Raw genomic sequence first — 22,713 nt, 5'->3', positions numbered from 1 at the left:
AATGGTATTTAAATGTATTATTAAAAATTGGCGAAAGACACTACCAAGTTAAGATTAAGTTTCCCCTAAGAGAATTTAACCACCGAACCCTTACATAGAAGCTAATCGTCACTAACAAAGAAAGCTCTAACGTTTCTTCCCTCTAATTTACGGCCACATAACGCGCAATCTTCGCCCCGACGCCATTATCCCGTGCTCAAATTAAGTGGGATTCTGTTTTATCAACCCGTAACTGACTGTGCTCGGTACACCCGAAGATCACGTCACGCTGGGCCTAAAAGACTTCGAGTAGATTAACAGGATTAAGAAACATTTGTTCATGTGCGTAAGTGCTGGTAATTGTTGTGATATATTTGTTTTATTACGCTTTTATATGAACATAATACATTTCTTTGATTTAATATTATGTTCATATAAGACGTCGATAGGAAAACCTCTACTATTAATTGGTGATAAAGTTATATATAGAAAATAAAAACAATAATATTTTTCTTTTTTCCTTAAAACTTAAATTTTAATTTAGACCACATCGAAGTTTCAAAACTGAAGTTTTTGAAATCATTAAATTGAATACAGTTGTCGTCAACTTAACAAATTTCCGATCTGACAAAGTAGGTTGAGCAGATATCCTGAGGGGAAACGGTTTCATTGTTATAACACCTTTCGACTTGCTTAGACACCGATTTTAATTAAACGGATATCTTGATTGTATTTTTATATACAATATAGCTACAACGTTAACATCGGATATTGCGCTGTAAGATGAACGGTATTAATTAGAAAATTTATATAACACGACTGAAATTCACTTAGATGTTGTCATTAAAACTGTTTTATTTCTATACCTTACTTTAAATCTAACATATCATTGAGTAATAAAAGCTTCGTTTCAAAACTAAACGCGCCACCTATTCATTATACCTATATTGAAGTCTTCTGTAGAGTAACTTGCTCGAACTTTGGTTTTTAAACTTTTAAACATTCCGTTTAAACAACGAACGCCTCCTGTCATAAATTGTCGAGTCGCGATCGCTAAGAAAATATGACATCCACTCCGTCAGATAAATCGAGTTTTGCGATCAACACCGACCTTCTGAAAAGTCAATTTGCCCTCCTCTCTCCATTTGACGGTTAATAAAAGCCCGATAGAGGCGTAATCTGAATTGCTAATGTTATTTTTCTTTAAATTACGTCGCTGTGCCTTGGATTAAGAGGCTATTATATTCAAAGACTGTTTGCTTATCGACGCCTCTTGCCTCAGATTTTTTTATTTTGTAAACGAACCTGGTTTTGTTTCTCTTTTAAGTTATACCCACATGTTTTGAAGACCATTTAAGATATATTATAAGTATTTATTTAACATCGCCTCAAAGGTTTCCTTTTTACAAGTCGTCTCTTGAAAAATTACACTTAAGTTTACCGTTTCTTTAATTCAACAGCATAAGTAATTATCATCAATTCGCTTAGAATAATACAGAACAAATGGTCTTTAATATTAATCGAGATGAGCTTGCAACATCATATTCTAGAAATTTAATAGCAGAAAAAATACAAACAAATGTATTTCTATTTGCTTGTTATATAAATAAAGTAAAATCCGATGTAAATTAATACTCATTGTCGGAAATAAAAGTTGCAATGCTTTCAAAACCTTTGTTATAACAGTAATCTTTTTAGTTTGAAATATTTTTTGATTCTCCGTAACATTTTTATATAAATTTGCTAAAAATAGTCTCAAATAAAATTTAAGATAAAAATTCCTATAATTACAATATAAAAACCCTTCCAACAAATGAAATTTTAAGTTTTACATCATAATATCGTCGGAGTTTGATGTTATTTAAAGAGAAAACTAGTTTTATTAAAATAGAATGTGAAATGCGTTGTCTAATATGTGAAATAATGATGAATAGTGCTCATATTTAATTAGGATCATCATTAAGACCGTAGTTTTTATCTCTTCTATGGTTACATGGACGTCGTTCTTTCAGTGCTATTTTGTAATCTGTAGTATAATATGCGACCCGAATACAGCACTTTGTGTAATGAGCCATACTAAGGCGAAACTTCTCCAATATGGCAATTGTGTTTAAATACACCGACATTATACAAATTCAAGTTAATAAGAGAGAAGAACAAATAAGATTTGAGGCTGCGGCTTAGTAATTCTAAGCAAGAACTGGGCTTTCGCAAGTTCTCCGTTTTATTACTTTGCTTGTTTGTCTCTTTACTGTATTAGGTAATTTTCTCCTTATTGAATATTCATAACCCTCTTATTGGTAACCGTTTTGTCATCCGATATATTTACCTTACACATCAGTATTATTGGTTTCCTTACCTATTTTATTATATTATATTACATTCGCCATTTCTAATAAAGGCAAAATAAAATCATACGTTTTATATATATATATTAGTGTATATTTTTTAAGGGAATAATTATTTAAAATACTTATATACATACAGCAGACGTGAACGAGATTTGGCGAACTAAGTATAGCCTGGTGATTGCTTTGTAGTACATTTCAAAGAATAGATCTAAACGCTAAAACCATGGATTTATTTAATTTCACATTAATAAATCATCATAATTAATATTTTGTGATTATTGTAAATTGTACCATTACGCTTTTAACATGAAGTAATCGGAAGGAATTAAAAAATATATCCAATAGCTAAATATATTTTCCTTTTAAATAAGTTTCATAATCCCACTTCTAACTAAAGCCGACAGCTCTAGATTGCGATATAAGTCGAACCTAATTGGAGGGAATGTCGACCTTATTATATAGCTTTATGGTAGATTTCAGTTAAATACAGGTTATCGTTTTCCTGTTAGTAAAGCGTTGACAGAACAAATCACGGCTTCCAGAGTGACACGAAAAGATATAATAAACAGCTCTATAAGGGGTGTATAAGTATAAATATGGTTTCGGTTAATACACACGGCTTCGTTAAGAACGTAATACATTCAAAATAATTCAAAAAGCGTGTAGTTTTATACAACTTTATTTCCTGCCTATCTAACAAATACATGCCAATTACGATTTCAAAAGTCCATAAAATCTAGGAACTGTCATTACTAAAAGGATGTGAAAAAAATTATTACGGAATTAAGATTAATCTTTTATAAAAATTAACAAGACAACTTTTTCAGGTATTGAAGTTTTAGGGAGTGGAAATCAATTTCAATATTTAAAATTAAAGACGAAAGTGTATTTCTGTGTGAATGGTCACACAATATAAAATAATTTTTTATGTGTTTTTTTTATGATACAATAAACACTTATAGGTATTATTCATAATCTGGTATTAATAAATTTATGAGAACCAAAAACTAATTTGTAACATCCATTAAACTGGAATTCTTTTTTTACATAGATAACACAATCGAAGTATTTTTCATATTAAAAATCATTTAAAAGCCATTATAAAGTGAGGAATTGTACCAAATCGCGTGCTGGCTTCCATGAATAAATAAACGTTTCACGGTAAGGCTGCGTGCACACGTGCGACTGAGACATAAATGCGGACGTGACTCGTAATTGCAATAGCGTGATTTTAGACTCTCTGCCATATGCCATTGATTTCGCTTTAGGGTTTCGCTAATTGGATAGAATTATTTAGTCAACTATGGCTATTAAAAATTATTGACATTAGGGTTGTGAGGACCCTTCCACACAGCTGTCGCTTTTATTTTATACTAACAATAATTCATTCTTTTGTTACGCTTATGTTAATAACGTTTAAGTATCTGTGCTATTTAAATTAAAATTTGAGTGGAAAATATGAAATAAAAATTCGTTGACGCGATCTGGATTCAAACGTTGAAGTTCCGGCATAGTGCGTTCTAGCTTCTTTAATTCTTTGATTAATGATTACTACTTCTACTACTAGTACTATTATTAATAATTGTTAATCTAACAATAATTTATGTATAGACCTCATAGCTCGACAAAGGTATATCATTTCAATAAGAATTGTGTCCAGCGGTTTGCATTAAAGACTGAAGTATAGATTTGTCCTTATTTCTTTGAATTTTAATGTAATATTTCTTAATCATACACAGTTATGTGAAACGCCTCTACCGTAATTGCCTCCACCATGTAGCTGCCGAGGTAAACAAAAAATACTAAATATATCTGTATATAAGTTAGCTTGTTTTAAACATTTTTTTTTTTGTGAATCCAATTTTATTCTCATATTTATTTAGTATGAATTCCCTGTATTATTGTTTAGCTTAACTATGTTGAGTATATTCGTTATTTTATTATTTCTTGACGTATCTATCTTTCATTCAGTTCAATAGAATTTTTTTTTTATAATTTGAGAGAAAATATGATTTATATATATACAGTATAATTTGAAGAGCATTATATTGTTGCTGTGTGTTGCAGTAGGGATAAACCGTTATAATATTATTCGGTTAGTACTAAAATTATACACTTTCGTAACGTATCACATATCGCTACTGATTGTAAACAAAATGTTATACATTTAATAACAGCGTGGATATTCATTATAATTAATTAATTAACTGTTTATCCTTAATAAATTAAAAACTTGAAGGTTTTCCCGAACTGTTTATGTTGAATGTTTACGCTATATCCGACGTCCGCTTTTATAATGAGTAGGAATTAATTTAGTCAATTTTAGGAAAAAATATAAAGAATAATTCTTTGCAATTTGTATGTTTAGGTACATGAAATACTCGGTTTACAGTATAATAATTACAAATAAAAAAACCAAAGTGAAATTGTTTGATTGATGTTAAAAATATTTGGTAAAGAAAACATATATATGTACATACGTTTCGACATCAATATCCATATGTGTAGTTGAAATAATTTATTAATTATTAATGTCAATAACTTTGACTAAAAAATTTTAAGCTAACCATAATATCTTAATATTGTATTTCTCGTCCAAATACAAACATTGGTTATATTTTACCCGTGCATATTATTCAAAGCTCTGGACCCCTCAAATAATACCAACATAGCTCAGGCGCCAAATATTAAATCAGCTTTACACATACAATACTTCTTGAGAGTTAAAATCAATGTGACGATCCACGCCACTAATCATTGGTTATAAAATAATCAGTAAAAAAACAGTATACATATTATGTCCCATATTGAAGGGATTGAGGAAAACAACACGGCTGGGCTGACAAAAAATGGATAAGATTAATGGCACTAGAGTGTGGGAATGTTCAATGACCCTTAAAAAGATGTGGACACAAGTTTATTGAGTTACAAATGTCGTTAAGACATGTTCATCACTTAAACTTTTTACATTCAATGCAAAACCATGACTAAACTTTACAGTAATGTGTCTTGGATATCACAATAAGACGTCGGCCGTAATTTAACCCACAATTGCATGTAGTTCCCTCAATACCACGGTATAACCTTTGTATTGTGTAGGAAATCATGTGACATAGACTATAGATGTCACTACGGTTTAGTTACCATAGCTATTTTGTAAAATACTTCATACATTTCTCTCCGTCCAATACAATTTTACACACGAAGTCACCGACGAATACCAATGAACCATTTGGAATTAATATGAACTTGAATTGAAGGAATTTTAACGTTTTTTGAGTATTATTTTATACCAGAATAAGTGCGACTGAAATTCACGACAATATTATTTGTTTACCATCCATTAATAACGACAAAGTTGCCAAAGTTGACAAAGGGAACATGCCAGATTGTGCCATAAAATGTGAGTTTTGAGCATTTATAAAAGATTATTTTCAAATGTATATTTACAATACAGGTATATAGCAAATAAATACGATTTATTTCTTGGTTTGAAATAAATCGGCTCTGTTAATATTATAACATCGTATTTATTTTGAGTGTTCGCTCAGACATGCACATGTTGCGCCATCTTCATTGAACAAACACAAGTGTTATTTTTACTCGTCCGTCCGTACTCATTGTTGAGAATATTCAAATTTCCGTGTGCATTGATCCTGAAGTCGACAGTAATCTGAAAATAGCTATGGTCTACCGTCCATTGTGCATTACTAACTTAAAAGCCTCATCGATATGTCTCTTGGCAACTATCAACATTTGTTGGCGTTAATAAATTCAAATAAGGATTCTATACAACACATACTTCTATGGAAAATAATAATACTATTGGCATCGGGAATTGTCATGTGGTAGAAATTCAAATGAGATCATTAATTTGTAATATTAGATACAAATTTCCAGTATGTGGTTGATTTACGCGATGCACGATTATTGCAGCTTATTTTGTGGCTGGGCGTAGCAATGAAATGTTCTGTCGGAGATGTTTTCTGTGTTACAAAACATAAATGTAACAGAATTTAACATTGATTGCTTCCTTTAATTCACTTTAACATCTTTATATCTACTTATGAAATTATTTTATACAAGTAATGTTTCTTAATAATTTAATAAGCAGAGGTATTTCAATGATCAGTGAGTCTTTATGATCTTAATACTATAAATCCTTCCAATCACGTCTCTTCTGTTACATGTGTTGTATGTATTATGCTCAATTTTATGCGAGACAAGATAAGCTCATTTCACTGACACAGCTAATTATAATAATCACATAACGTGAAATACAAAACACTTATTATTAGAATATTAATAACAGATTTTTTACTCAAATGTTCAAATAATCATATTTGTAGATGCATTAAACGATATAAAAGTATAATTAATAATGTTTGTATTAATTTAATTTCTAATTTTCATATAAATCACATTATCTATTTGTAAAACAGGAACTGTGGTTATAAAGTTGAATACTCTAATAATAAATCGTCATTCGCTGTAATGATAGCCTTGCAGCTGATTGCATTTGATTGGAATATAAATATAATAAACCTACTTTTAGCACCAACCAAACATGAAAACTGGACTTTATATTTCGGAGATTATCTTCTCAATCCTATATCGGATGCCTACGTAAATAATTTTATTTTGATAACAAATAAATTAAAGCCCACTCATACGCAAACAGTACATAAAAATCAATAAAGACTTAAACAAACGATATCCAACAGAAGTTTCGAAATCAATTCGAGCCTTGTAACCTCAATCATTGAAACTCTCATAATTACTATGAAATATAATCGATATTTATTTGATAGCGGGTATATTTATTCGATGCCATTAGGTAAATGAGTTGGTATCGAGTGCATGTTGACTGAGGCGAGGCTGATTCGAGTAATCGATGAACAAACATTGACCGATTCGATTGACACCAAGCGACTGTTTCTATTGACTTGGATCGCTGGGCTTTAACGTTAAAATAAAATGTTATATATTTTATTTTTAGTTCTACCGAATGTATTTAAATTCATGACATGATTTAAATAATAAACGAGTCGGAATCTATGTAAAGCATTTATTTTTCGTTGCTGCAATAAATTTGTATTTAATGTTAATTAGAACGTTAAACTGTTATCTGACAAATTGGCAATTGATTCACAGAGGGACAAAATAGATATTTATATATCTAATGCTGCAAATTTTAATTTTAGCAGATAAAGATTATTGTTATTTCAGAGTGTTTCAACTTTCATTGGATATTTTAAATATATTTAGACAAGCATCTAAAGTATTTCATAAAAAGACCACCTTCTCGATAGACCACTTTATTTGAATAGATACTTTATGTGGGTACTCTGAGAAGGTACTAAGGTATAAAACTTTTATATTTTAATAATGTTTGCAGCATATTTAGTAAACAAACATTTTAATATAAGACGTGCACTTTAAAGGTACAAATTCATCAACTATAATTCGTTCGGAAAACATTTTCCTGTCACTGAAATCTGCTACCCAATTTGAATTCAATTCCCACTTTGTGAATATGAAAATTTTGCGTTAACTCCTAGTGTTATTGGAATTCTGCAACCGACACAAGAGTATGGCAGGAAGCCACATATAAAGTACGACGTAGACGTAGACTCTCGTCAGTCATTGTCTCAAACTCGCTCAAGTTAACTTTGTAATCTAATTCTTAACTTGACCTTCTTTTTTTACCCTGTAATGTAAATTAAACTTTTTTTTGGATATATTTTTCACTATGGCGATTTTCTTTCGCTCCTCTTTTCCATTTCATTAATCAGTGACTATTTAAAATTTATTTTCTAAAATTAATGGGTCTTCATAAATATTGGTAGGTTAAAATTATATTCATTGATTTATAAAAAAATATAAAACTGATATGTTTAACAAAATAATAATATTAAGCCATCCGACTTTTCTTAATTCACTGTATTGTTTACAAACCTTTAGTCCTCCTATTAATATATATTGAAACCTTACTTACCTATTTATTTCTATAAATACGCAATATCTATTTAAGAACTTAAAATGAAACATTCAATTTGTGATGTTCATAGTCTTCAATGGAAATACCATTGAAATAGCTACTATTATTGTCTAGGAAAATTCTATTATACCGAATGACGAAATTTAAATACGACCCACTCAGGCATCGAAACTCATGGAATGTTTTCATTGAAATTTACCTCTTAAAAGATAATACAATTTTTATATTCACATTTTATGTTACTGGAATAAGGACATGGTTTGTTCATAGCAACTTTAAAGGGCTAGTTTTAAAAAGAATAAGAGATTAAATGGAAAGTCATCAGCTTAGTTTAGGGAAACCTTGTAACACTTACATATGTTAAAATTATGGGTATAGGCAAGTAAAAGAAAGGATAGATTGATAGTAGCGAAATAGAGAAGAGATTAGTACTCCTGAAGCACAAACTAACCATGATAAGGAAGCTGCATTAAGAAGGTTACATATGCACCAAATATGTGTAGAATTTAACATCATCATTATCGTCTTGCTTTCTTCCATTTATGTAAAAACACATTATGTACAGTACATAATTACATTATTTACTGTATTCCTCTCTTATCTAAATTTATGTCCATTTTACATAAAAATTTTCACACAATTCATCCACAACCCCTCGGTCTTACTTACTTTGTGTCCATTAACGTTGATTGTCATCGCTTATCTTCTTACGTGTTTTCCTTTCTTCTCATAACATGCCAATATCACGCTAACCTCATGATCTTGTTAACTGGAGCAACTTTCAATCTTCATCTAATTCTAGTTTTTACTCACTATCGTCACCCCACACCCCCCTCAACATCCCCTTCACATCTTGGCGACATACTCATCCAATCTCTTTTCATCTAAAATTATGATGGCCTATCTCTCTTAGCCACACATTACCACATCTTTGACTGATTTTTATATTAATTCCCTTAAGCATTGATTTTAGTTTCATCAATTATACAAAAAAAATCTATAACATGTTTGAAATCTTTATGCTGTTTTAATTTCATATGAATTGAGCGCTAATCTCGTTTATGGTCGGTAATATTTTAACAACTTTGTTGACACTTCTGAAAATTTTGCTAATAAAAAATGTATACAACTTTCTTGACTTACCATTGCCGTTGTAACAAAAACCTTACAAACAGTTATTACAATTTTTAGACTAAACAAGTTATTTGTTCTGCAATCACGTAAGTAAACGAGTGTCATTAGAACTTTTCTGTAAATGGAATATTCCGGAAATATGTACCTTATTACTCTAACTTTAGAGACCACGACAGCAACATTTGACACTCCGTGAAAACGACCACTTTCCCTTACTGAAAGTCCATTTAAAGTTAACGATGAGTTATTAGCGATAACGATGCTATTGTCGCTCCTATTTTCTTTTGTCGCTTTAATGACATTATTTGCGCACGCTATTTGCATACCTAAATACATTTATCTAGAGATTACAATCGCATCTACAATTTTGACGTTGTAAATCAACTTTTAATTAATGAACTTTACGTTTCAACCACGAATTAATAGTATTGTTTGATTTGTACTGCTGAATAAGTATGTTGTATCTAAACTCATGTAAAAGTATTTTTTTTTTTTTTTCTGAGCTTTAAATGAGATGAGGTAAAGTAAATATGTTAGTACTCTAACAATTTGATACAAATCAAACGCTCTGTTATAATTTACGTTTGCGGTGATATAAGATTGAATAATAATAACATTTATTAAATTAAAAACAATCTATCAAGAATTTCTATTTCCGGGGTCTCCGTTCATTCAATTTATATGTCAGAACTAACGTTAATAAAATGTATATTATAAAAGAGTGATAATCCACTCTTTTATACTACACATTTTATTCCATTTGTATTTTTCCGCAAGGCCCATAAATGTTATACTAACCATTAATACAAATGGCCTCAATACAATTATGTCAACATAAAATTCACCAATAATATTAATCATACTTTCACGCTGGCTGCGATACAATCGAGGTGGCGCGAAGAAATAAAATCACTAATGTCTCCGTTGTAATCATATAAATAGCCCATAAATATATTATAATTACATTGTTTTGTGGTTCATTTTGCTATTGTATAAAACTAAATTGCATTTCCCATCTAGAATATTTTCGTAAATTAATTAACATTTGGATGTGCTGTGATATATTCCATAATTTTTACTTCAGCCATAACGCCACATTTTCCTTGCCCATTCTTTGTCGGTGACCACTGACTTTAGGGAATCTGAAGGTCAAGCTATTGTTGCTAAAGCCCTGAACTTTACACATTTACATAGAAATTGCCTATTGAAAGAGGTCTTTTTTATAAGTTACGTATGGAATTTTTTGTTTGATTTTTTCGACATATTTGTTATAGGTTATGAATATTCATGGACTTGATAGACAACTATATTATTTGTAATTATACATATATACAATAGCTGACTTTGCTTTATCACTTCGGTTATTGAATTTACATAAGTAAATAATACAACTTGTATTTGTGGTATGGGGTATACCATACTACGCAATATTACATTTATATTTGACGGTTGCTTAACATGAAAAGAATATTAAATTCTCTGTAACTGTGAGATGTTAATAAATAACATAATCAATTTATTAAACAGTCCCACAAGGCATAGCCGGCATCTGTAATCCGGTTGTCCAGTGAGCCGCATAAATCACTTTGCTCTTTGCTCTGACGTTAAACGGACTTTGTAATGAGCATTGAAAACGACAGACGGACACTCCATTACTCATTATTAAGTTTATGTAAGCAATCCATGTTCTTTGTGTCTCTTTAACGGACGTTAAATAAAAATGAATGAACTATAAAACATCAGTCGGCTTTAAAATATAAATATTGTTTTATGACTTGAGATGTTTTATTCCAATTAGACATTTTTTATTTTATGTTTTATCAAATAGAAGGACTCTTTTCTCTTTTTAACATTAACAGGAAATGATTCTCTTTTTTACTGTAGAGGATTAAGATAACAAAATATTTAAATGATACAAAATATAATTGTTTTATGTTAATGAAGCCAAAAATCCAAAAAAATATTAATATTAATTTTGAAATATGGGATAATTTGTATAAATACATTTATCAAATACTTATCAAGTAAGTTTACAAATACATGTTTTATTTTGGTATAAGCAACTTACGATTATATCAATATTGTCGCCTTTTTTAATCGCTTTTTAACCCGCAACGCTTTATGATAAACATCAATTTTCTTTTCTTAAAAAAATAGATATTCGATATTGATTCTAATTGTATTTGATATTTTAATGGAAAAACTTTTATTATTATGGTATAAATTGAATAATTTTATTACAAACTTTAAAAGGAGACTCTATTCGCATAATCATAAATCGCAAATTAGTCTGACGTGCTCTCAATGAAACATTGCATAAAACTTCAAAATGTTTGCTCGCGGGAGGACTTCACGTGTTCATTTCCGATAGAATTAACAAATATAAATAATAAAATATTTCTGTGTTGCTTTAAAATTTAAGGAGTGGTCCTCATTAACAAATATTTAAAAGATTTTTCTTTAATAATAAAGATGATCAAAAAGGATATAATATTTTTTGTATATCAACTATTATTTTATATTAAAAGCACTGTACTATTAACGACATCACAACAAATACGTTATAGATTTATAATACATAATTCATCTTAGGTTATTTAATATACAGAGCTATCTGACAATCATTAGTGAAGTGAAGGCACGTAATATTATTAACACGGCAAATGAATCAAGTGCCGTCCACGTTAATAGGTTTACGGCACAATATACGAAACACAGGCGGGAGATATATTTTATGAACATATAATCGTCATAACACACACACACAAATACACACACATATATATATGGTTATTCTGATATGATGATATGAAAGCCAAACTTATATTGAAATAACTATTCAATAGCTTTCTATACTGTAACAAACACGTAACAAACACGTATACATGCTTAGATGTATAAGATGACAAATAATGAGGAAAATTGTAAATTTTTTACAAATGATTTGGTGCCGACTTTAAAAATAAGATAACATAGTAAGACAGAACACTTCCAAAGATTTAACATCAGATTATTTATTAGAAAAGTCCAAAAGAATTAATATTTTTAGACCAGCTTCTAAGATTTGTGAAACTCGCCGCCTAAATGTGAACACAAGGTTTATCATGTTCAGTAAGACTCTCTGACATCAGATTTCCGGGGAAGTCAGGCTCATTTGTTTTACACAGATATTAAGAGACCTTTGAGAATAGCCAACCGAATTTGATGTGCTTAATATATTAAAATTATTCTGCCTGCTATTAATAAAATTATTTATAAATTTCTGAATTAAATATTCATTGTATTCAAAGACTTTTGTATTTTTTTTTGATTTTCATAGAAAAATTGTTATCCGATGAATTTAATCTTGAGCGGGCTTGTTACATAAATTTGAATAGAATGTTAAATATTAATGTGTGGTTTATGTTTACTCTCGAAAATTATTTTAATGGATGAATAAATGTATAAACGTTGTAGAGGAAAATCGATACCGTAAAATAAAGCAAGCAATAACTTTCTCTCCATTTCAATAACCAATAAAGTTGTGAGGAAGTTAAAGTAAAAAAGTAACACAGAAATTGAAAAGTTTCAACGAAATAAATAAATTGACTCTTTCGTCAAAAACTAATACTTACATTTTTGCCAAATTATTTGCCTAATTTTAATAAGTAAGCAATATACGTAAGCAAATAAGGGTATGATCAATTAAAAATTTCTGTATTCAGTATTTTACATTTTTTATATTTAAACAGTTACATCCTAATTACGGTATAGTCCATACTTTTTCTTGGATAATTGTCTCATTATGTTACATAATACAGTATCGAGCACTTTTTGGTTTGTTTTTTAAACTCCTTTCCTCAAAGTATAAGTAATGATTATTATAACTTACTGTTGACAAAACTGGCATTCCTATAAATCAACATTAAAACATTTATCAAATACAAAGTCATTAATAGCTTACTAAAGAAAATAGTTATGGGCTGTTGTCGTATAGCTACCTGATATGATATGATATGAGATCCTACGTAGCTATTTTAAAGAGCTACATAATTCTTAATTATCCTGAAGTCGTTTTATATCTGACCCTTACGACCCTCAAAATATGCGGAATAAAGGATGTAAAAGATGCTAAGCTTGTTTTAGCTCTTTTATTCATTGTAGTGGTACGGGACTGAGTACATGATATTTATTATAGTTGTATAGCTACTCCTCTTATTAGGCTCATATGCTTTGCTAGAACTTATGTACGAAATCTTAAAATGTAATAAATAACCTTAATAAAAATAAGTGAGTTTTTTCAAATTCAAAGGAAAAAATCTAAAGTTAAACAATTTTTTGAGAAATCCTTATTTTAATTCACAACCATATCATGATGAGAATGTAATGTATAAGAAGTCCACTATTTGGAAACATTGGATTTTATTTGGAAACATGGAATTAGAATGGAAGCTGAATCTTAATATGTAAGCGAAAATTATGAAATTTTACTTTGAATAATTGCTTTTAGGTTACTTATCGGTTCAGGTGTGAACCAACATTTGTACATACCTATCTACTTAGTTACAATGTTATTTCACCAGCCATAAAATGTAAGATGAAAGGAAGTTTGGATTCAATAAACTCAGTTCCCTAAGAAATTAACCTAAAACAATTTGCTTATTAAAAAAATTTCAAACAAAATTGTCACCTTCTGTCTTAAACCTTCTCAATCCCTATATATTGACATATGATTCTTAAGAACTGAATTCAATAAACGGAATTTCAAAGATTTAAACCTGGAAGGAAATAATGAAAATAGAATCCGATCCAAAGATTCAATGCCACAAAGTAATTTATTTAGAAAAGCCGGCACTTATTGGATATAGACAGGATTAGGAAGACAAAAACGAAATTAACTTAAGTATCAATCCTGTGAATAATGGCAAAGTAGGAAGCATTTTAAATTCAGAAAAAAAAATTATCAAATATAACTTTGCGAAAAACGAAATTGATTGCAAAATTTCTAAGTATACAATTTATTCTCTCATAAACAAAATAGATATTATTTCATATTTGGCACCTTTAAGACAATAAAGTTAAAAGGAATAATTAAAAACTAGAACGATTAAATCCAAAATAAAATATTTTTTCAAACATTCAGGAAATTGAGAATGCTTATTTACGACTAGTTTGTTTTTTGGAATTTTGTTGTTTTATAAAGAAAATTAACAAGTTGAAAACTTTTATTAAAAAAATCATTACTAGCCATTATCATTACGTCTTTATAGAGCCAAACGAAAATATTTTGAAAATACCATAACAGTATTACAAACCCAAAGTGGGTCTTGATAAATTTCTTTGAACTTTTATTTTACGTCAAAAACTTTACCATAAATCTATAAGGATGCAAAAACAAACAAAAAAATCTCTTTAATAGATTAGCGTAACATCAGAAGATCCTATTATAACGGGCAAACAAGTTCATTGTTGAAATTTCCATCGTATTCTTAGCGTCGTTCTTTGAAAACGTGTAACTTTCATTGTGTGGCTAATGCATCTGTTTGTTCAGTTAATACTTTAATTGCAAACAATGATCCCATTTTATAATCTTTTCAAAATTTTTCATTAAAACGGGATCGAGACCATATGACTTGGTGCTCATGTTTCAATAATGGATGATGTTCGTCAAAACAAAATAACATAATCCAGCCAGTATAAAAGCAATATCAGTATTCAAACACATTACTCGGTCAAACCATTAAAGTGATAGCAGACTAGTTTACATTCCGTTAAAACAATGTGTAGCAAGAAATAGTTAATTAAACAAATCGCGCGTGGTTGCCGATCAGTTCCGAGGATTATCCGAGTCTTTACTGATCCAGATTCTTACGCTAACAGCTTTTAAATTCCTTTCTTCATCGCCACTAAAAAGATTATTCTGGTAAGTGATATAACGTAGCTATACAAGATTGACTCTGCTTTTAATTCTTTAACTCTAGAAACATCATCTATTTGGTTTTTAACAACATTGCCAGTGTTGTTATTTCAATTAACTTGGTGCAACTTTTAAAAGCTTCAACTGCTTTGATTAAACAAATAAGTAAGAAATATTTTTAGAATTATTGAGTCCCAGTTTAAGTTAAACACTGCAGCTTGAATGGGATTTGGTTAGGTTAATACTGTGCTCTCATAGATAAGCGTGAAATACTTATTATATCTGAGTGATCTGCAAATTGGTGACAGTAGTAACTTTCAACCAAATTTATTCTCAGTAATCGTCGCTTTTTGTTAAAATAACATGATGTCACTCTTATGGCTTGAAATCGTTATACTACAAAAAATTTAACGCTGGGTTTTGGCCAATTTATTTAGGGTCAAATACAAATTTTCCAACCTTATTTAAGTTTGTATTACTTGATTAAAGTACTGTATACAATTATACTATACTAATGATAGCTAATATTTTCGGACTTACGCATTTAATTGAAACTAAGCTTTTCGGATACTACGCGTTTTTTTGTTATGTTGTAACTACGTAATCCCTACTTCTCGGTTCCGTTACAGCGCCCGTCACCATTGACAGACGACTTGAAAATGAAGTGAGTAATGTAGGTACAAAATAATAAATAAACACTTAGTATCGGACAAGCTTAGTATCATTTTTACTAATAAAAATTCAATAATTATTTAAAACTATTGACTTTTAATAATTAGAAAAGGAATACTAATGAGTCCTATATAAATAAATATCGTGCAATATAAATGTTGATTTAGAGACAGATGATATGGACATGTTAATAATTTAATGTTTTTCTGTATTCAAAGTGAAATATAAAGCATTACAGGAATAAGCGCAGTGAAAATTACAATATTATGGGTAAATATAAAATGAAAATTTTCATTTAGTTCACAATTATTTTTAATTTTGGAAAACCGAATCGATTGTCGTTACCCATGAGTAAGGGTTAGGAAACAGCTAACTAGTATACATTTTAATGCACCTTCTCTCTTTAAATAAAGTTATTTTCTACATGTTTTGAAAGTGATGACTGAAATTTTTTCATGCGATTTCACAACGGATTAAACATAAACACTTATTAATGGCATTACAAAACAGATGTCAAAATTCATTCGACTCATTTCATCTGCTATGCAATATATAAAATAAACTCGTCAACTAACCGTCATTAAATAAAACAAGACTTAACAACCTGGAAAATGTATTTTCAATTTAAAACATAAACTAATTTGTAAATTGTATTTCCGTTGCAGTATCTCTGTGGAATTATTATTTTTAAAGTAATTTTTATGAACATTTCAACGCTAAGTATGATCTATCATTAACGTCCGTCAAAATTTACTTTTCTTATATAATGAAACTGATAGCCTATTTTTCAGATGCGATGGCAAATATTTAATTAATAAATTGAAATTAAAATTGTAATATTGATAAAATATAATTTAATTGTTTTCAGTGATAATTAAGATTTAAATTAAGTAGTTGTACAATTTTTTTTTTAGTTGGGAATATCAATTTATTTTTCCAATTACTTTACAAAGGAAATAGGAAATCTCCTAAGTTCTTCATCGTCTTACGAACCTTAAGCTTCTTTTACTTTATAACAATCGTATTCTAGAATAGACAAGATGTTAGAGATATTGAGACACATTATTTCAACGCCATCTGACCACCGCATTTATAATTTTATTACTTCAAAACCAGGCAAGTTAATTTACTTTCCTACAGTTTTAAAACAAAATGAATCAAAAACATGATACCGAGTGCACACATTCCACTAATAAGTATTTCTTAATACTGTATATACCTATTAAGTGTTTGAAATTGTATCTGTCATTTTATCGTATTCTTGTTTTAAGTGCTATATTTCAAATACTGTGGTGTATCGATTAAATAAATAAATAAATAAATAATAAATAATAAATAAAGTATTTTAAATGCGTATGCTTATATGTGTGCTGTTTCTGCATTTGTTTACGTTCCTCACTGAACCGTTTAAATATAAAGAGTCTATGTGATTGAAATTTTGTATATATTATTTCATTTACTTTCACTATTTTCTTTTCCTAATATTTAGCAGAATTAAGTAAGGAGTATAGCATAAAAACAAGTTAAGTCACAAGTAACAAATTTTAATTATTCGTCAAGATTTTATTGTTGGTTTACTTTCAAAACGTTCTGTTCGATTCGCTGTTTATGTAAAAGAATGCCGAAAGATAATCTGAACATGACATATACATTAAAAGTTTATTCTCCAGGACAAATCAATGTTTAAGACAAATATTGTAATAGAACTATTACTATTAAATAATTTGAATTAATAAATTGACCTTGTATTTCTAGTATTGACACTATCAAAGTTCCCCTAAGACTTATTTAATTACTGCCTACCAACCATTGTTTTGTTGAAAAGACAATTGGACATAGTGGATAATAATGTTCTACATTTAAGTAGTGTAATGTTAGTTCACGAGGCTTTGAGAACTCAAGTAATGAGTGAAACATTACTTGTTTAAAGTACTATCTGTTATCTAAGTAGAAACGAGTTAGAACTTTCTTTGTTTCATTATTTATAGTCCACAAAGAGTCTAAATCCGTTGTACAATTAGTCTTCTTATCTAACTCTAATTGTATTCTCATATTGAGAATGAATAGGTGACAGAATTTATATTGTTCTATACAAAAAACTATTAGCTGTTAGCATAAAATAATTTTATTCATCACAAATATGAATTTGACTTCTATCGTAAGTTTAGTATTAGTTAGTTTCCAATATATAATATTAAGAATTATATGTGATTTATTTAGTACGTATGAATGCGAGTTATGAAAACTTATACTAACTTTTTACAGCGATAGTTACTTGATTTAACTAACATGTGACAGCAGATGTAAGAATATATACAGAGAATTACTAAGTGTTTAGCTATAGTTGGTTGTGTTTGCAAACAATATAACGTCAAAACTTCTCCATGTTCACGTTGAAGAGTTCTTGACATCGAGAGGTGTGTTTGACTTTCAGTTAGAAAGCACTGCTCATTACTAAAATATCCCGACAAAAATATACTTAGGAAAAACTGTCTAAAAACGAGAAATGTCTGTGTAGTATTAATACTGGGATTACGACCGTCTATTTAAATAAACACAAAAAGAAGTTACCATTATTTTAAATTTAAGTTTGAGTTTTCAATATCGATGAAGTGAATCTAGAATACATTTCAATATAAAAACTCACGTCTACTTAACCAGTCAGTATGTATATGAAAATTGGATTAAGTAATGTATTTACTGGCGTGTCATATTCATAATTTTTTAAAGACTGATCTTATAATTTAATGTCCCACCAAAATATATTTTAAGATAATACTCCGTCTTATATCACATCTAACTAAAAGTTAAGAAAAAGATCTTAGAGCTTCATTTTTCATAATTCAGTCAATTCTTTGACAAATTCAATTCATTCGAAAATTCCTGGAAAATAAGTTTCACTTACCTGTGTTGATATTTTACATTTATTCAAATTACAAAATATAACGAAACCCAAGCTCTACATTATTCGAAAAGTCTTAAAAAACTAACGAATTCTAAACTTTTCACAAGTGTATTTCAATAAAAGCGCGCTGTCGTATTTATAGTACGATCGTTGGGGGCTGAAACCAAAACGCGACCAACCCTCCGCAACGATGCCTATCGACTGACAGGAGCGAAGGTCCACAACACGTTTCTGAGCTGCCAAGCTGCAGTGTCCACGGCGCATGCGCTATGCAACCATCCATCCTCTCATAGCATCTTAAAACAAACCACGACAATTTTCTGCCTAATTACACAATTACAAACCTTACTACTTTACGATAAGTTTAATAATGACATGAATATTTGCAAATTGTTATAACTAAACACAGTTTAAAGAAAGTTTGGAAGCACCTGTCTAACGAAAGCTCTGATTGAGTGTAAGACTCTTGTTTTAGTGAATTAATTTCGCAAATAGCTTCCACGTGGTGTTTATTTTCAGTCTTTAGAATTGGTTCGCTTTTTTAACCAGCATTTACTTAATGTACGAAAACGTGCTTTTATACAGTTTACGATTAAAATCAAAAGAAACGTTGAGGCTTTTAGGCAAGAACAATGACCGTATCCATTAGTGACTGTAATGGATATTTGAGTTAATATAAGAGAATTTTAACTCAACTTTAGTACTATACAAACATAAAACATTAAATTCTTAATTTACAAAAGCTATTTATGAAGGTTCATCATCAACGTCAAAAAAAAATAATATAAAAGTACACCTTCTAAAATTCGTTCTCATTTAGGAAAGTCAATAAATTTAAAAAAGGGATTTCACTCCGAAAGCACATCATCCCTATTTTTATAAGTTGCTTTTATCAAGCACCCTCAAATGGCAGTTATTTGCACGCCATAAATTGCAATGATATTCATCACCCCTATCCCGCTGGACCCTCGATACTCATGATTAAAATACACACCCTTCACAAAGCCACCTTAATTTGATGATTTGCATTTTTAAACTGTTAATTCTAATCAAGATCACGACTTACATTATATGTGTCTCTATTTATTACCTATGTTTATAGATAAAAAAATGTAACGAAGGAAATAATTTTTGGATTAGGTTATGAATATACGATTATTCATTAATATAAATAAAAAATCATATATTTTTACTTTTGCATATGTATTGGGAGGATAAGAAAAATATGAATTGAAGTATTTTTATTAAATATATAAAAATAAAGTTATATGTAATAAGAACAATGAAAGAAATCCTTAAATACCTTATTAAATAATAAGACAAATGATGGAGTTATCTTGAAGATGTGAATTTTTTACTGCAAAAATACTTAAAGCGTATATAGTAAATAATCCTAACAAATATTAGAACCCTTACATTCCCGATACTTCCTTATTGTTTCCTTTAAGTCGTTTAAATGTCTGTAACACAACGGAATTGTTAATTCAAGAGTTTTATTATTGTAACTTTATTTCTTTCGATCTAAATATCCATTTAGATTCAAATAAAAATTCCTAATTGCAATAAAAGGAAATCGATTTAAAATTTTAGTACATCCCTACGACGTGACTTCATTTCATCTGAAGGTTGAAAAATGATTAAAGGTTATATTTAAGGCATTTCATATGTATCCGTTTTGTGTTGTGTTTATGAAGAAATAAATGTATTTATAAAAATATTGATTCATACATTCAGAGTTAAGTAGTATTCTCCTTTATAAAAAATACACGCAAGTGAGTTTGTGGCAACGCTAATTACTGTAATACAATCGAATAGGGAAATCGTAATTGCTGTTGTGTGAGAATAAAATATTCAATCAGCAAAAGACCTTTAAATACTATGGAGGTATGATGTGTGATACTAGTGGGTATACCTACTATACCTACCCGTATATATATAGGTATACCTAATTCTATAGGATTTGTTTAATGAATCGTTATTAAAAATATATGGTTTTAAATTATACATACTTTCTTAGTCTCCAAACAGCGTTCATACTGGATAAAATATTTTTAATTATTTAAGCAAACTTGATTTTTATTCTACAAATATATTGTAATATATGTAAATAGTATTGTGTGTCTACAAAATAAGAATTTCAAAAATTCACAATTCCAGGAAGACACCCAAAACACACATTGTTTTAGACAAGCATAAGAAAGAGATTTTCATAACAGTCCGTGCATTGCATAATTCAAGCTAAGAGGATTTGCTCAGAGCGTATGGAATACCTCGTAAAGTATTAACGAGGAAGTAGGCAGCAGGCAGCAGGCAGCGTATCTTCCTATCAAACGTTCCCTTAGGGAGGGATAGAGTTCATATGCACTCGTTTTTAAATAATATATCGCGTTATGCGGGATGGTCTTCTATGAGATTGTACCTGAATACTTTATGTTCTACCCATACAAACTTTATTTACAATTTTTTTTTATCTTAAAATGAACAATACAATGTTGGTAAACTCTTAGGCTTAAATAAATTAAAAGTCAGAAAATGGGATCATAAAATAAAAATACTAAAGATACATTCGTTTGAAGTTTTACAAAACATTATCAAAATACATGAAATTTTAATTTGAAAACGTTATAATGAAAATAAGTAGCGATATATTTATTTTCATCCACTTTGAAGCCTTATGAGAACATATGTATTCATAATAACTTAAATGTCCATACATACCACACTAAACATATTAAAAATATATTAAAATTTTAATAAATTTTAAAGAAATCGTTCACATTTTTTATTTTCTTCTTTTATTGAGTACATGAAGAATTAAAAGCTATCAATCTGTCTTTTGAGACTTGTGGGAATGCTGGGTAGTATGAAAAGTCACAGCATTTTGATTAATTTTATTATAATGACGAATATTAACAAAGTTAATCCAATCTACGTCAATATACTGAAAGTATAGATTTTTACATAAATAATAAAAAAAAATATCATAATGTCTAGAAATTATCGAGACCTTGAATAAACTTAGAAAAGATCGAAAGTTTAATTTAATTACATTTTGTCTTAAATACTTGTATGTTTTCTGTAAAAACTACAGGATCTCATTATTAATATACTTAATTTAAATCCCAACCATAATACACATATAAACTTAAAAAAAATGTTTCTGATATATGCCTTAACCATATGCATATTTTATTCTGTTAATTCGTACCTAGTATTAAATATTATTTTTATTTCCGCATAACAATATGATGTGCACACAATAATTTCATAAAGTCCAATTATCAAATTCGTTTAAATTTATTACAATTTTTTTTGTATTTCTTATAATATTCTATTATTTGTGCAGCGTTTAAAATAAAAACGATGTTATACGTCTCCGTCAGTCCACTTTACATCTATTACATAAAAGATGTTTTGATATTTTCATTACATTTTTTTGCTTGACAGGCAACAGCGGAACACTAAAAATAACAACAGTGTCATAAAGAAAATGCAGTTGCAACTCTATTTCTTAGATATTTAGAGCTGTACATCAAGATCTTCATATTCATGAAGCCAGCGACAACGCTAAGTGACTTGGAGTAACTGCTAACGTAGCATTTATTTTCTTTGAGTTTTTTCTAGTTGAACTGAGTAGAGGAATGCACGTCTTCTTCGTTCAATACAAAATCAAACGAATTTTATATTGAAAAGTATTCGAAAGATTAAAACCATGATCCCTCAAATAATTAATTAGAAATATTTAATTGACATTATCTAGATACATTGAATAACC

General features: G+C 29.1%; 1 protein-coding gene across 1 annotated transcript in view; it reads right to left on the bottom strand.

The window, feature by feature from the left end:
* LOC116766435 (protein O-mannosyl-transferase TMTC1-like) overlaps positions 1 to 19,118 on the bottom strand; it is a 70,001-nt gene extending 50,883 nt beyond the window's left edge. Inside the window, exon 1 of the mRNA XM_032656274.2 lies at positions 18,939 to 19,118. The gene's annotated coding sequence lies outside the window, so the exon portion shown is untranslated. The remainder of the gene's footprint in view (positions 1 to 18,938) is intronic.
* Positions 19,119 to 22,713: the final 3,595 nt, after the last annotated feature.

The sequence above is a fragment of the Danaus plexippus genome, chromosome 15 (genome assembly GCF_018135715.1).
Source record: "Danaus plexippus chromosome 15, MEX_DaPlex, whole genome shotgun sequence".
NCBI lineage: Eukaryota > Metazoa > Arthropoda > Insecta > Lepidoptera > Nymphalidae > Danaus > Danaus plexippus.
Note: the sequence above shows the minus strand (reverse complement) of the source record. Positions and strands in the feature narration are given on the sequence as shown.